The following is a 14,088-nucleotide window of genomic DNA, read 5'->3' as shown; positions in this document are numbered from 1 at the left end:
GGTAAGCGCTCAACAGTTCCTATGCTTTGGGTGGTGTGCAGAGTTGTTTTTTTTTTTTTCCTTTCCCTACACTAAAAATATAAACTTTAGTAGGGGAATTCCCTGGCAGTCCACAGGTTATGACTCTGCACTTCCCCGGCAAGGGGGCCAGGTTCAGACTCTGGTTAGGGAACTAAAATACCACAAGATGTATGTAGTAAAAAAATATATATATATGTATATATATATATATACATATATATATATATGAAGGAAACATATCATTTAAAGAGGTTAGGATCTCAGGTTCTGAAGGCCTTATTTTAACCATCGTTAATAGTACTGAGTTCAGTGGTACATATCGGTTACAAAGAATCATGCTTGTACAAGAAAATGCAGTCTCAGTTCTTTATCAGCCTTTCAGGATCCCCCAGCCCTTGGAGTAAGGATTCAGGACAGGAGCTCTTCATTGTTTATGACTGGTTTCTAGTCAAGAGAGGCCAAATATGATTATGACACACTGAATGAATGAGGGTTTTACAGTTGATTGAACAGAGACAGATCATAAAAGGCTTGCCTCCTCATGTGGTCACACAGCACATGGTAATATAAGTATGCCATTCACAAGGACTTGCCCCTTAGGTACCACCCTCAGATTAGAAGCAGTTACCTTACATAGATTCCACCTTTCTCTGGCCAGCATTGCACACTATGTTGACTCATCATTTTGAAAACTAGCTAATTGGCTGCTAAACTGCTTTAGTACCCAGTGCAAATTTTTAAGAAATAAAGTTCTTTACCATATCTCCTTTTAGCTATTTTTCTTTTCTGATTAGTAATTACAAATATCTTCTAGAATCTTCTCATTTGCCTACTTAGAAGAAACTCAGAGTAACAAGACAGAAACCTGCTGGTTCAATCATATATAAGTAGCCCAGGAAACATGTTTATGAAAAAGGAAGAATCACAAAGTTTAACATTAGAAAAAGTGGGAGAGAAAAAGCAGTACACATAGGAAGCACAAAATGAGATGATAGAAATAAATCCAAATATGTCAGTAACCACTAAATGTGAAAGGACTAAACTGACCTATTAAAACTAGAGAAAGTATTAGATTGAAAAATATCATAAATCCAAATATATTTTAGAAGAGACTTATTAAAGTATAAGGATGAAAAAGGACAGAAAAAAGCATGAAAGAATATAGAGCTGTCAAATACTCACCAAAAAAAAAAGTAATGTGGTTATTATATCAGACAAATGAGTTTAAAACAAAAAAGCATTATTAGGGATAAAGTGAGTCACTGCATTTTGATAAACGTGTTATTTCATCAGGTAGGTGTAACAACTCTAAACGCATATGTACTTAAAGTTGACCTAGGAGGAATCGTTTGAAATGTTCTTAAAGGATCAGTAGGAGTTCACCAGAAAGACAAGGGGAGAGGGCAGGGAGAAGAACATGCCAGAGAGAGGACATGTAAGGCACCAAAATCCAGAGAGGTAAGAAAATGTAGTACTGTATGGAGGTCTAACGCACTGGATAATGCACTGATGAAATCTTTGTTTCTTTTACACTTTCATGTACCAGGAAGAACTAGACCAAGTTCCTCTTCAACATAAAGCCAAAGCCACTAGAAAAGGAACATTTACTTACACAGGGACAAGAGGACTGAAAGAGTTACGGTTTCATTTTCTCTGGCAAGTCCTGCACTGCAGATTTGCAAAATCCCAGACTAATTTGCTCTGGTGATGTCATTTTCACCCTGGATGATGACACATCCTAAACCATCATGTGGCTGATACCCTCTGGCTGTCATGGAAAGGTCCAAACAAAACCAGCAGCATTGCTCAGCCTCAGAGTGCCAGCAGGCCGCCTTAGTCCCCCGCTTTCAAAATTACAATCTGACTTGCTACATGTAATAAAAAGAGGGTAAGAAAGGAGAAAGAAAAACAATTGTGGAAACAATTTCATATTAATGTCATGACCTAATGCATCCATGTGATCTCAGCTGGCAAAGGAAGCAGAAGATCCAGTCTGGCAAAAAAGATCCAGGATAGTTGCACAACGGGGTTCTGAGCTAGGATCGTCTTTTATTTATGGTCAGTTTCTTTATATACTGTCAGTCAATCACGAGGAAAACACCTCAAAGAGCAGCCCAAAAGTTTCAGTAAGTAAGGCACAATTGACAAGGAATTGCTTTTTAAGATTTCAGATGATTTAGATAATTTGTGGCCTTTGAATTCGGACCCTATTTTTTCTGATACTTTAAACAAAGAAATTATCTAATATGTGGTAGGAATTGGCACTTACCTGGCTCAGACAGTAAAGAATCTGGCTGCAATGTGGGAGACATGGGCTAAGTCCCTGGGTAAGGAAGATTCCCTTGAGAAGAGAATAGCTACCCATTCCAGTATCAGTTCAGTTCAGTCGCTCAGTCGTGTCCGACTCTTTGTGACTCCATGAACCCCAGCACGCCAGGCCTCCCTGTCCATCACCAACTCCTGGAGTTCACTCAAACTCACGTCCATTGAGTTGGTGATGCCATCCAGCCATCTCATCCTCTGTCATTCCCTTCTTCTCCTGCCCTCAATCCTTCCCAGCATCAGAGTCTTTTCCAATGAGTCAGCTCTTCGCATGAGGTGGCCAAAGTATTGGAGTTTCAGCTTTAGCATCATTCCTTCCAATGAACACCCAGGACTGATCTCCTTTAGCATGGACTGGTTGGATCTCCTTGCAGTCCAAGGGACTCTCAAGAGTCTTCCCCAACACCACAGTTCAAACGCATCAATTCTTCGGCTTTCAGCTTTCTTCACAGTCCAACTCTCACATCCATACATGACCACAGGAAAAACCATAGCCTTGACTAGACGGACTTTGTTGGCAAAGTAATGTCTCTGCTTTTGAATATGCTATCTAGGTTGGTCATAACTTTTCTTCCAAGGGGTAAGCGTCTTTTAATTTCATGGCTGCAATCACCATCTGCAGTGATTTTGGAGCCCAGAAAAATAAAGTCTGACACTGTTTCCACTGTTTCCCCATCTATTTCCCATGAAGTGATGGGACCAGATGCTATGATCTTAGCTTTCTGGTTGTTGAGCTTTAAGCCAACTTTTTCACTCTCCTCTTTCACTTGCATCAAGAGGCTTTTTAGCTCCTCTTCACTTTCTGCCATAAGGGTGGTGTCATCTGCATATCTGAAGTTTATTGATATTTCTCCCGGCAATCTTGATTCCAGCTTGTGTTTCTTCCAGTCCAGCGTTTCTCATGATGTACTCTGCATAGAAGTTAAATAAGCAGAGTGACAATATACAGCCTTGACGTACTCCTTTTCCTATTTGGGACCAGTCTGTTGTTCCATGTCCAGTTCTAACTGGTGCTTCCTGACCTGCATATAGGTTTCTCAAGAGGCAGGTCAGGTGGTCTGGGATTCCCATCTCTTTCAGAATTTTCCACAGTTTATTCTGATCCACATAGTCAAAGGCTTTGGCATAGTCAATAAAGCAGAAATAGATATTTTTCTGGAACTCTGTTGCTTTCTCCATGATCCAGCGGATGTTGACAATTTGATTTCTGGTTCCTCTGCCTTTTCTAAAACCAGCTTGAACATCTGGAAGTTCACGGTTCACATATTGCTGAAGCCTGCTTGGAGAATTTTGGGCATTACTTTTCTAGCGTGTGAGATGAGTGCAACTGTGCAGTAGTTTGAGCATTCTTTGGCATTGCCTTTCTTTGGGATTGGAATGAAAAGTGACCTTTTCCAGTCCTGTGGCCACTGCTGAGCTTTCCAAATTTGCTGGCATACTGAGTGCAGCACTTTCACAGCATCATCTTTCAGGATTTGAAATAGCTCAACTGGAATTCCATCACCTCCACTAGCTTTGTTCATAATGATGCTTTCTAAGGCCCACTTGACTTCACATTCCAGGATGTCTCACTCTTGGTGAGTGATCACACCATTTTGATTATCTGGTGAAGATCTTTTTTGTACAGTTCTTCTGTGTATTCTTGCCACCTCTTCTTAATATCTTCTGCTTCTGTTAGGTCCCTACAATTTCTGTTGCTTATCGAGCCCATCTTTGCATGAAATGTGACAGAATGTGGTCTACTGGAGAAGCAAATGGCAAACCACTTCAGTATTCTTGCCTTGAGAACCCCATGAACAGTATGAAAAGGCAAAATGATAGGATACTGAAAGAGGAACTCCCTAGGTCGGTAGGTGCCCAATATGCTACTGGAGATCAGTGGAGAAATAACTCCAGAAAGAATGAAGGGATGGAGCCAAAGCAAAAACAATAACCAGTTGTGGATGTGACTGGTGATAGAAGCAAGGTCCAATGCTGTAATGAGCAATATTGCATAGGAACCTGGAATGTTAGGTCCATGAATCAAGGCAAATTAGAAGTGGTCAAACAGGAGATGACAAGAGTGAACGTCAACACTCTAGGAATCAGCAAACTAAAATGGACTGGAATGGGTGAATTTAACTCAGATGACCATTATATCTACTACTGCAGACAGGAATCCCTTAGGAGAAATGGAGTAGCCAGCATGGTCAACAAAAGAGTCCGAAATGCAGTGCTTGTATGCAGTCTCAAAAACAACAGAATGATCTCTGTTCATCTCCAAGGCAAACCATTCAATATCACAGTAATCCAAGCCTATGCCCCAACCAGTAGTGCTGAAGAAGCTGAAATTGAATGGTTCTATGAAGATCTACAAGACCTTTTAGAACTAACACCCCAAATAGATGTCCTTTTCATTATAGGGGGCTGGAATGCAAAAGTAGGAAGTCAAGAAACACCTGAAGTAACAGGCAAATTTGGCCTTGGAATACAGAATGAAGCAGGGCAAAGGCTAATAGAGTTTTGCCAAGAGAATGCACTGGTCATAGCAAACACCCTCTTCCAACAACACAAGAGAAGACTCTACACATGGACATCACCAGATGGTCAGTCCTAAAATCAGATTGATTATATTCTTTGCAGCCAAAGAAGGAGAAGCTCTATACAGTCAGCAAAAACAAGACCAGGAGCTGACTGTGGCTCAGATCATGAACTCCTTATTACCAAATTCAGACTTAATTTGAAGAAAGTAGGGAAAACCACTAGACCATTCAGGTATGACCTAGATCAAATTCCTTATGATTATACAGTGGAAGTTAGAAATAGATTTAAGGGACTAGATCTGATAGACAGAGTGACTGATGAACTATGGATGTAGGTTCGTGACATTGTACAGGAGACAGGGATCAAGACCATCTCCATGGAAAAGAAATGCAAAAAAGCAAAATGGCTGTCTGGGGAGGCCTTTCAAATAGCTGTGAAAAGAAGAGAAGTGAAAAGCAAAGGAGAAAAGAAAAGATATAAGCATCTGAATGCAGAGTTCTGAAGAATAGCAAAGAGAGATAAGAAAGCCTTCCTCAAGACAGCCTTCTGAATGGGAGAAAATAATAGCAAATGAAGCAACTGACAAACAACTAATCACAAAAATATACAAGCAATTTATGCAGCTCAATTCCAGAAAAATAAATGACCCAATCAAAAAATGGGCCAAAGAACTAAATAGACATTTCTCCAAAGAAGACATATGGATGGCTAACAAACACATGAAAAGATGCTCAACATCACTCATTATTAGAGAAATGCAAATCAAAACCACAATGAGGTACCACTTCACACCAGTCAGAATGTCTGTGATCCAAAAATCTGCAAGCAATAAATGCTGGAGAGGGTGTGGAAAAAAGGGAACCCTCCTACACTGTTGGTGGGAATGCAAACTAGTACAGCCACTATGGAGAACAGTGTGGAGATTCCTTAAAAATTGCAAATAGAACTGCCTTATGACCCAGCAATCCCACTGCTGGGCATACACACCGAGGAAACCAGAATTGAAAGAGATACATGTACCCCAATGTTCATCGCAGCACTGTTTATAACAGCGAGGACATGGAAACAACCTAGATGTCCATCAGCAGATGAATGGATAAGAAAGCTGTGGTACATATACACAATGGAGTATTACTCAGCCATAAAAAAGAATACATTTGAATCAGTTCTGATGAGATGGATGAAACTGGAGCCGATTATACCGAGTGAAGTAAGCCAGAAAGAAAAACACCAATACAGTATACTAACACATTTATATGGAATTTAGAAAGATGGCAATGATGACCCTGTATGCAAGACAGCAAAAAAGACACAGATGTGTATAGCGGACTTCTGGACTCCGAGGGAGAGGGAGAGGGTGGGATGATTTGGGAGAATGGCATTGAAACATGTATACTATCATGTAAGAATCGAATCGCCAGTCTATGTCCGATGCAGGATACAGCATGCTTGGGGCTGGTGCACGGGGAAGACCCAGAGAGATGTTATGGGGAGGGAGGTGGGAGGGGGGTTCGTTTTTTGGAACGCATGTACACCCGGGGTGGATTCATGTCAATGTATGGCAAAACCAATACAGTATTGTAAAGTAAAATAAAGTAAATAAAAAAATATATATATATCATGCCATCCCCCCCCCCCCCAAAAAAGAAAGCCTTCCTCAGCGATCAATGCAAAGAAATAGAGGAAAACAACAGAATGGGAAAGACTAGAGATCTCTTCAAGAAAATTACAGATGCCAAGGGAACATCTCATGCAAAGATGGGCTCGATAAAGGACAGAAATGGTACCCATTCCAGTTTGGCTACCCGTTAATGGCTACCCATTGCCTGGAGAATTCCATGGACAGAGAAGCCAGGCAGGCCACAGTCCATGGTTTCACAAAAGAATCAGACATGACTGAGTGATTAACACTTCCAAATATATATATATACCCATTTTTAACTTTGGTGATGAAAACTGCAAAATCAGAGGAGGCAAGAGGGATGTGAGAAAGGATTGTTTCTTTTCCAGGTTTCTTCTAAAATGTCCTTTTCTGCAAGGTAAATCTTGTTTTTTTAATCATAGCAGAAAGCATTCTCCATATCAGAGAAAGTGAAGGGCAGGCCTTGAACTCTGTGCTCTGTTTTCTCTCCAGCTATCCAGGTTTGTCCTCTGCTCTTCAAGGAGCTCTGTCCCTTTCTTCTCTTATTGATCCCTCCTTTTTTGTTTATCCCTTAGTTTCTTTCTTGCCCAACACAGAATGGGAGAACTTTTGCAACCTAGTACTTTATGTAGAGGCTGCTTTATTTCATTAATTTAGCAAGTGTTTGTCGAATGCCTGCTGTCCGCCAGCACTGTTCTAGGTGCTGGAAATACCACAGCGAACGAAGCGGAAGAAATCCTTTCTGTCACCAAGCTCCCTTAGGGGGCCGCCGCGGAAGGTAGCACAGAGGAAGTGGTCTCTGAGCTGACATCTGAATCATGAAAAGGAGTGAACCCAGGGGATCACACTTGGAAGAGGTTTCCAGCCAGAGGGACCAGACCCAGAAAAAACTGCTTTGAGAGGAGCATCAGTTCCATGCATTCCAGGAAAATGAAGGAATTCCATGAGCTATTCCTGGGATCCAGTCACCTGCCCATGAAGGGCACTTGTAGCTGCTAGGTCACTGGACTAGAGCCATGCCAAGAGAGAAAGACACACCCCCTGCTCAAAGTGAGAAGTTCAGATTCCAAAGGGTGGCTTCTAATTCCATTCTGAGCTATGGAGTTGGAGGTCGGGGTGGGGGATCCTGTGCTTCCACAAAAGCAGTGTGTTAGCTGTTGGCGATGGCACAGTAGAAAGACTAGAGCCTGAGGAGCAGAGAGGGGAGGTCAGTGCAACAGTCCAGTCTCCCAAGGTGGTGGCAAAGAACAAGAGAAAGATGAGGACTCTCTAAGAAAGGGAGAAGGGGGGCACAGTGTCTTCCAGAGAAAATGTATCAGTTTGGATGAGGAAGAATAGGGGTTAGAAATATGAAACAAGGGAAATTAGCTTAGGACATTCTGCTTACAGAGTTCCAGAGTTGGATTAAAAGCAGTCTCAAGAGAGAGACCTAAACACCTGGAGGACCAACAGCCTGGAGCTAACACACAGATAGGTGTACTTACCTGTATACTTATCTGACTCACACACATCACACTCGTGCACACCCTTGTGCAGCCATCACAGGTGCCTTTTCATCGTGTGCCAGGTTGAGGGAAGGTGCACAAATATTGGATTGGCCAAAAATTTTGTTCAGGTTTTTGTATAACTTCTTATGGAAAAACTCAAATGAACTTTTTAGCCATCTCAATACCTTTTTTTATACAGAAGGCAGGAGGACCAGTTCATTCTTACAGACTGCATCCTCAGTGCCTTTTAACCTTTGTTCCCCTTCAGTAAAACATGGAAGTCACAAGCGTGGGTGTGTGCACAGTCAGTAAGTCATGTCCGATTCTTTGGGACCCCATGAACTGTAGCCACCAGACTTCTCTGTCCGTGGGATTTTCCAGGGAAGAACACAGGAGTCGGTTGCCATGTCCTCCTCCAAGGGATCTTCCAGACCCCAGGATGGAATGTGTGTGTCGTACATCTCCTGCATTGGCAGGAGGGTTCTTTATCTGCTAAGACACAATGGAAGCCCAAATGTCACATATTACCTCTCAAAGCTACTTGAAATTTCAAAGTAAAAATAGTAATTAAAAACAAAGCAAGGTGATTTCAGAATGTTTCTTCAAGCTACATATGTCCTCTCTGCCCAGATTTTGGTCTGCACCTTTCTGATTTAGAGGCTTTCCATCAGGATCTCTGCTGAGTTGTGGAGCCTGAAAGGGTGGCCACATCTGCACACCAGCCTCGGGCTGCATTCATTAACCCAAAAGAGAAAAGGAAAAGGCGACAACTTAGTGGATTGCCAAAGCTTGTCTTTAAAAATACGTAGATGGGTTGAGTCAGGGAAGGAGAAGGACCCTGGGGTAAAGAGAGAGCTTACCTGGCTTCAGAGAGCAAAGCTAGGACCAGGAGCTAAAATTTTCAGGAAAAAAGTTTCATATTGAAAAAAAAAGATCTCACTAAAGATGCTAAAGATCAGAACTTTCTGACAGTGGATGAACTGCAGGTGGGCTGGGTTGCAAGCAGGAGCCTGTCCTGGGTCTAAGGTCCCTTCCAACACTTTGTTCAGTGATTTGGTTTCTAGCTTCACACCATGAGTACAGCAATGAGTGAGGGTGTTCACAAAGATTTTTGTTTTCTTTCCCTTCAGGAAGTTGATTAAAAAGAAATATCTACTTCATTAGCCACTCAGTTCAGTTCAGTTCAGTCGCTCAGTCATGTCTGACTCTTTGCAACCCCATGAATAGCAGCACGCCAGGCCTCCCTGTCCATCACCAACTCCCGGAATTCACTCAGATTCACGTCCATCGAGTCAGTGATGCCATCCAGCCATCTCATCCTCTGCCATCCCCTTCTCCTCCTGCCCCCAATCCCTCCCAGCATCAGAGTGTTTTCCAATGGGTCAATTCTTTGCATGAGGTGGGCAAAGTACTGGAGTTTCAGCTTTAGCATCATTCCTTCCAAAGAAATCCCAGGGCTGATCTCCTTCAGAATGGACTGGTTGGATCTCCTTGCATTAGGGAAATACAAAGCAAAATCCCAATGAGACACCACTTACCACTCACTAGGATGGTTATCATGAAAAAGACAGACCCTAATGAACGTTGATGAGGATTGTGTAGGAACCAGGACCTTCATGTATTACTGGTGGTGATCTCAGAGAAATAGCAGTGGGCAGTCCTGAACAGAGATCTTGGTTCCCTGCCCAGGACTTGAACCTACGTAGCCTGTATGGAAAACCAAGAATCCTAGTCGCTAGACTACCAGGGGCTAGAAGCTAGAAGCAAAGTGGCCCTGGTCCTTGCCCCTGTTTGAAAGCAAGAATGTTTCAAAGAGGGAAAAACTGTTAAAACAGGTGTTGTCGTTCAGTTGCTAAGTCGTGTCCTACTCTCTGCAACCCCTTCGACTGCATCACACCAGGCCTTCCTGTTCCTCACTATCTCCAGGAGTTTGCCCCAAGTTCATGTTCATTGAATCAGTGATGTCATCCAACCATCTCATCCTCTGTTGCCCTCTTCTCCTTCTGTCCTCAATCTTTCCCAGCATCAGGGTCTTCTCCAGTGAGTAAAAGCAGGTACAAAGTTTCTTATTAGAGATAGAGCACAAGAAATGGGAGCGCATACAGAGAAAGAGTTAATTTAAGACAGAAGCAAGGCAGAAAAACACACCCCGAGAGAAAAGGGTATGGGCGTCCTCTCTAACGAGGAGGAACGCAATACAGAGGCAGTTAAATTATTTATATAGGACAGTTCTTCTGGGTATTTGTTTACCTTTGGCCAATTATCTCAATTCTCTTTTCACACCTGAGTGGTCCTAGAATCCTCCCCAACATGCATGTGCAACTTTTTGCTAAGATGACTCCCACTGCAGAGGCCTGTGGGGGTATGTCCACACTTACTATGGGGTGGCACTGCCTACCTTTTTGACCCCTAGGGAGCCTTCCTGCACATGTACAGACTGGGAGGTGTTCCTTGACCTCGGGAGTGGTCATCTCATCTCCTTACTTCAGCTGAGCTCAGCTCCTGCCATTAACTTTGTCTTTGGAGTGTCTGGGGAAAACTAAAGCTTCAATTTTACTCCACTTGACAAATATCAGCTGTCCAGCCAAGAGGCCCATCTGTCTCCCACCTCAGTGGGAATGTTAGATGGTATAGCCTCTTTGGAAAGTCTGGCAATTCCTCAAAATGTTGAACATAGAGTTGTCATATGACTCAGCAATTTCATTCCTAGTTATGTACTTAAGAGAAACAAAAACATAAGTCCACACAAAAACTTGTACATGAGTGTTCATAGCAGTATTATTCATGATAACTGAAAAAACACAAATATACATTGGAAACAATTGAAATGCCCATCAACTGATGAATGGCTAAATAAAGTGTGGTATATACATATAATGGGATGTTATCCAGCAGCAAAAGGGAATGAAGTCTTGATACATGTTACAACGTGGGTGAAAACACTGCAAGTGAAAGAAGCCAGGCATGAAAGACCACATATTATAGGATGCCAGCTATGTGGAATGTCCAGAATAGGCTCATCTTTAGAGACAGAAGACATAAGTAGATTAGTGGTTGTCTAGGTCTGGGGAGAAGGAAGGGTGCAGAATAGAGGGAGAGGAGTTGAGGAGGAAATAGGAAGTGACTGCTGATGTCTATACAGTTTCCTTTTGGAATAATGAAAATACTCTAAAGTTGACTGTGATGATTGTTGAGCAACTATGCACACAAACAAAGAAAAAAACCTCACAGCTAACACAACATTGTAAATGAACTATTGTTGTTGCTGTTGTTTAGTCGCTAAGTCATGACTAACTCTGCGACCACATGGACTGCAGCACACCAGGCTTCCCTGTCCTTCACCATCTCCTGGAATTTGCTCAAACTCATGTCCATTGAGTCAGTCATGCCATCCAACCATCTCTTCCTCTGTCATCCTTTAACTCCTGCCTTCAATCTTTCCCAGCATCAGGGTCTTTTCCAGTGAACTGGCTATTTGCATCATGTGCCAAAGTATAGGAGCTTTAGCATCAGTCCTTCCAATGAATATTTAGGGTTGATTTCCTTTAGGATTGACTGGTATGATCTCTTTGCTGTCCAAGGGACTCTCAAGAGTCTTCTCCAGTACCACAGTTCGAAAGCATCAGTTCTTCATGCTCAGCCTTCCTTATGGTCCAACTCTCACATTGGGTACGTGACTACTGAAAAAACCATAGCTTTGACCATACAGATCTTTGTCAGCAAAGTAATGTCTCTATATTTCAATACTCTGTACAGGTTGATCATAGCTTTTCTTCCAAGGAGCAAGCGTTATACTTTAATTTAAAAATCACATGACATTAAAGAAAGAAATTGATAAATTAAAAAAAATTGACAAATACACAATGATAAAAATGTACAGTATGTGGATTATATTAATATCTCAATAAGACTGTTAAAAAAAAAAACAACAGAATGCTGGCAGCAAGTTCAGAATGCAAATTGATTGATGTATCCCAGAACAGTTTAGATTTCACTGTCAATACATAGGGGGCAGTGGGAGAGATAGAAAGAGAGGGATCAAGAGAGAAGGAAAGAAAGAAGGGGAAGAGGGTATAAAAAAAAGAAAAGAACTATTCTCACAGCACAACGGGAAGTAGATTTTTAGCATAAATATTATTTGTAATTTGTTAATTAAAGCAAGATCTCTATCATGTAAATATGTACTTCTGAATACTGACACCAGAGGTTTTTAAGATGATTTATTCGGAGTTTTCCCCCCCGAGACCCAAAGAACAGAGCACTCTGAGCTGCTCCCAGTGTTTAGCATGTGCGCATACACACACACTAACTTGATAATGCCCAAGAAAAAGATGCAAAAAAGCAAAACGGCTGTCTGAGGAGGCCTTACAAATAGCCGTGAAAAGAACGGAAGTGAAAAGCAAAGGAGAAAAGGAAAGATATACCTGTTTGAATGCAGAGTTACAAAGAATAGCAAGGAGAGATAAGAAAGCCTTCCTAAGATCAATGCAAAGAAACAGAGGAAAACAACAGAATGGGAAAGATTAGAGATCTCTTCAAGAAAATTAGAGATACCAAGGGAACATTTCATGCAAAAATGGGCTCAATAATGGACAGAAATGGTAGGGACCTAACAGAAGCAAAAGATATTAAGAAGAGGTGGCAAGAATACACAAAACTGTACAAAAAAGATCTTCATGACCCAGATAATCACAATGGTGTGATCACTCACCTAGAGCCAGACATCCTGGAATGTGAAGTCAAGTGGACCTTAGGAAGCATCGCTACGAGCAAAGCTAGTGGAGGTGATGGAATTCCAGTGGAGCTGTTTCAAATCCTGAAAGATGATGCTGTGAAAACGCTGCACTCAAAACGCCAGCAAATTTGGAAAACTCAACAGTGGCCACAGGACTGGAAAAGGTCCGTTTTCATTCCAATCCCAAAGAAAGGCAATGCCAAAGAATGCTCAAACTACCACACAATTGCACTTATCTCACACGCTAGTAAAGTAATGCTCAAAATTCTCCAAGCCAGGCTTCAGCAATACGTGAACCATGAACTTCCAGATGTTCAAGCTGGTTTTAGAAAAGGCAGAGGAACCAGAGATTAAATTGCCAACATCTGCTGGATCATCGGAAAAGCAAGAGAGTTCCAGAACAGATCTGTTTCTGTTCCAGCAGATCTATTTCTGCTTTCTTGACTATGCCAAAGCCTTTGACTGTGTGGATCACAATAAACTGTGGAAAATTCTGAAAGAGATGGAAATACCAGACCACCTGACCTGCCTCTTGAGAAACCTGTATGCAGGTCAGGAAGCAACAGCTAGAACTGAACATGGAACAACAGACTAGTTCCAAATAGGAAAAGGAGTACATCAAGGCTGTATATTGTCACCCTGCTTATTTAACTTCTATGCAGAGTACATCATGAGAAATACTCGGCTGGAGGAAGCACAGGCTGGAATCAAGATTGCCGGGAGAAATATCAATAACCTCAGATATGCAGATGACACTACCCTTATGGCAGAAAGTGAAGAACTAAAGAGCCTCTTGAATAAAGTGAAAGAGAAGAGTGAAAGGGTTGGCTTAAAGCTCAACATTCAGAAAACTAAGATCATGACATCTGGTCCCATCACCTCATGCCAAATAGATGGGGAAACAGTGGAAACAGTGTCAGACTTTATTTTTCTGGGCTCCAAAATCGCTGCAGATGGTGATTGCAGCCATGAAATTAAAAGATGCTTATTCCTTGTAAGGAAAGTTATGACCAACCTAGACAGCATGTTGAAAAGCAGAGATATTACTTTGCCAACAAAGGTCTGTCTAGTCAAGGCTATGGTTTTTCTTGTGGTCATGTATGGATGTGAGAGTTGAACTGTGAAGAAAGCTGAGTGCTGAAGAATTGATGCTTTTGAACTGTGGTGTTGGAGAAGGCTCTTGAGAGTCCCTTGGACTGCAAGGAGATCCAACCAGTCCATTCTAAAGGAGATCAGCCCTGGGTGTTCATTGGAAGGACTGATGTTGAAGCTGAAACTGCAATACTTTGGCCACCTTATGGAAAGAGCCGACTCCTTTGAAAAGAACCTGATGCTGGGAAAGATTGATGAGAGGGGAC

Source organism: Budorcas taxicolor, chromosome 11 (genome assembly GCF_023091745.1).
Source record: "Budorcas taxicolor isolate Tak-1 chromosome 11, Takin1.1, whole genome shotgun sequence".
Taxonomy (NCBI): domain Eukaryota; kingdom Metazoa; phylum Chordata; class Mammalia; order Artiodactyla; family Bovidae; genus Budorcas; species Budorcas taxicolor.
Note: the sequence above shows the minus strand (reverse complement) of the source record.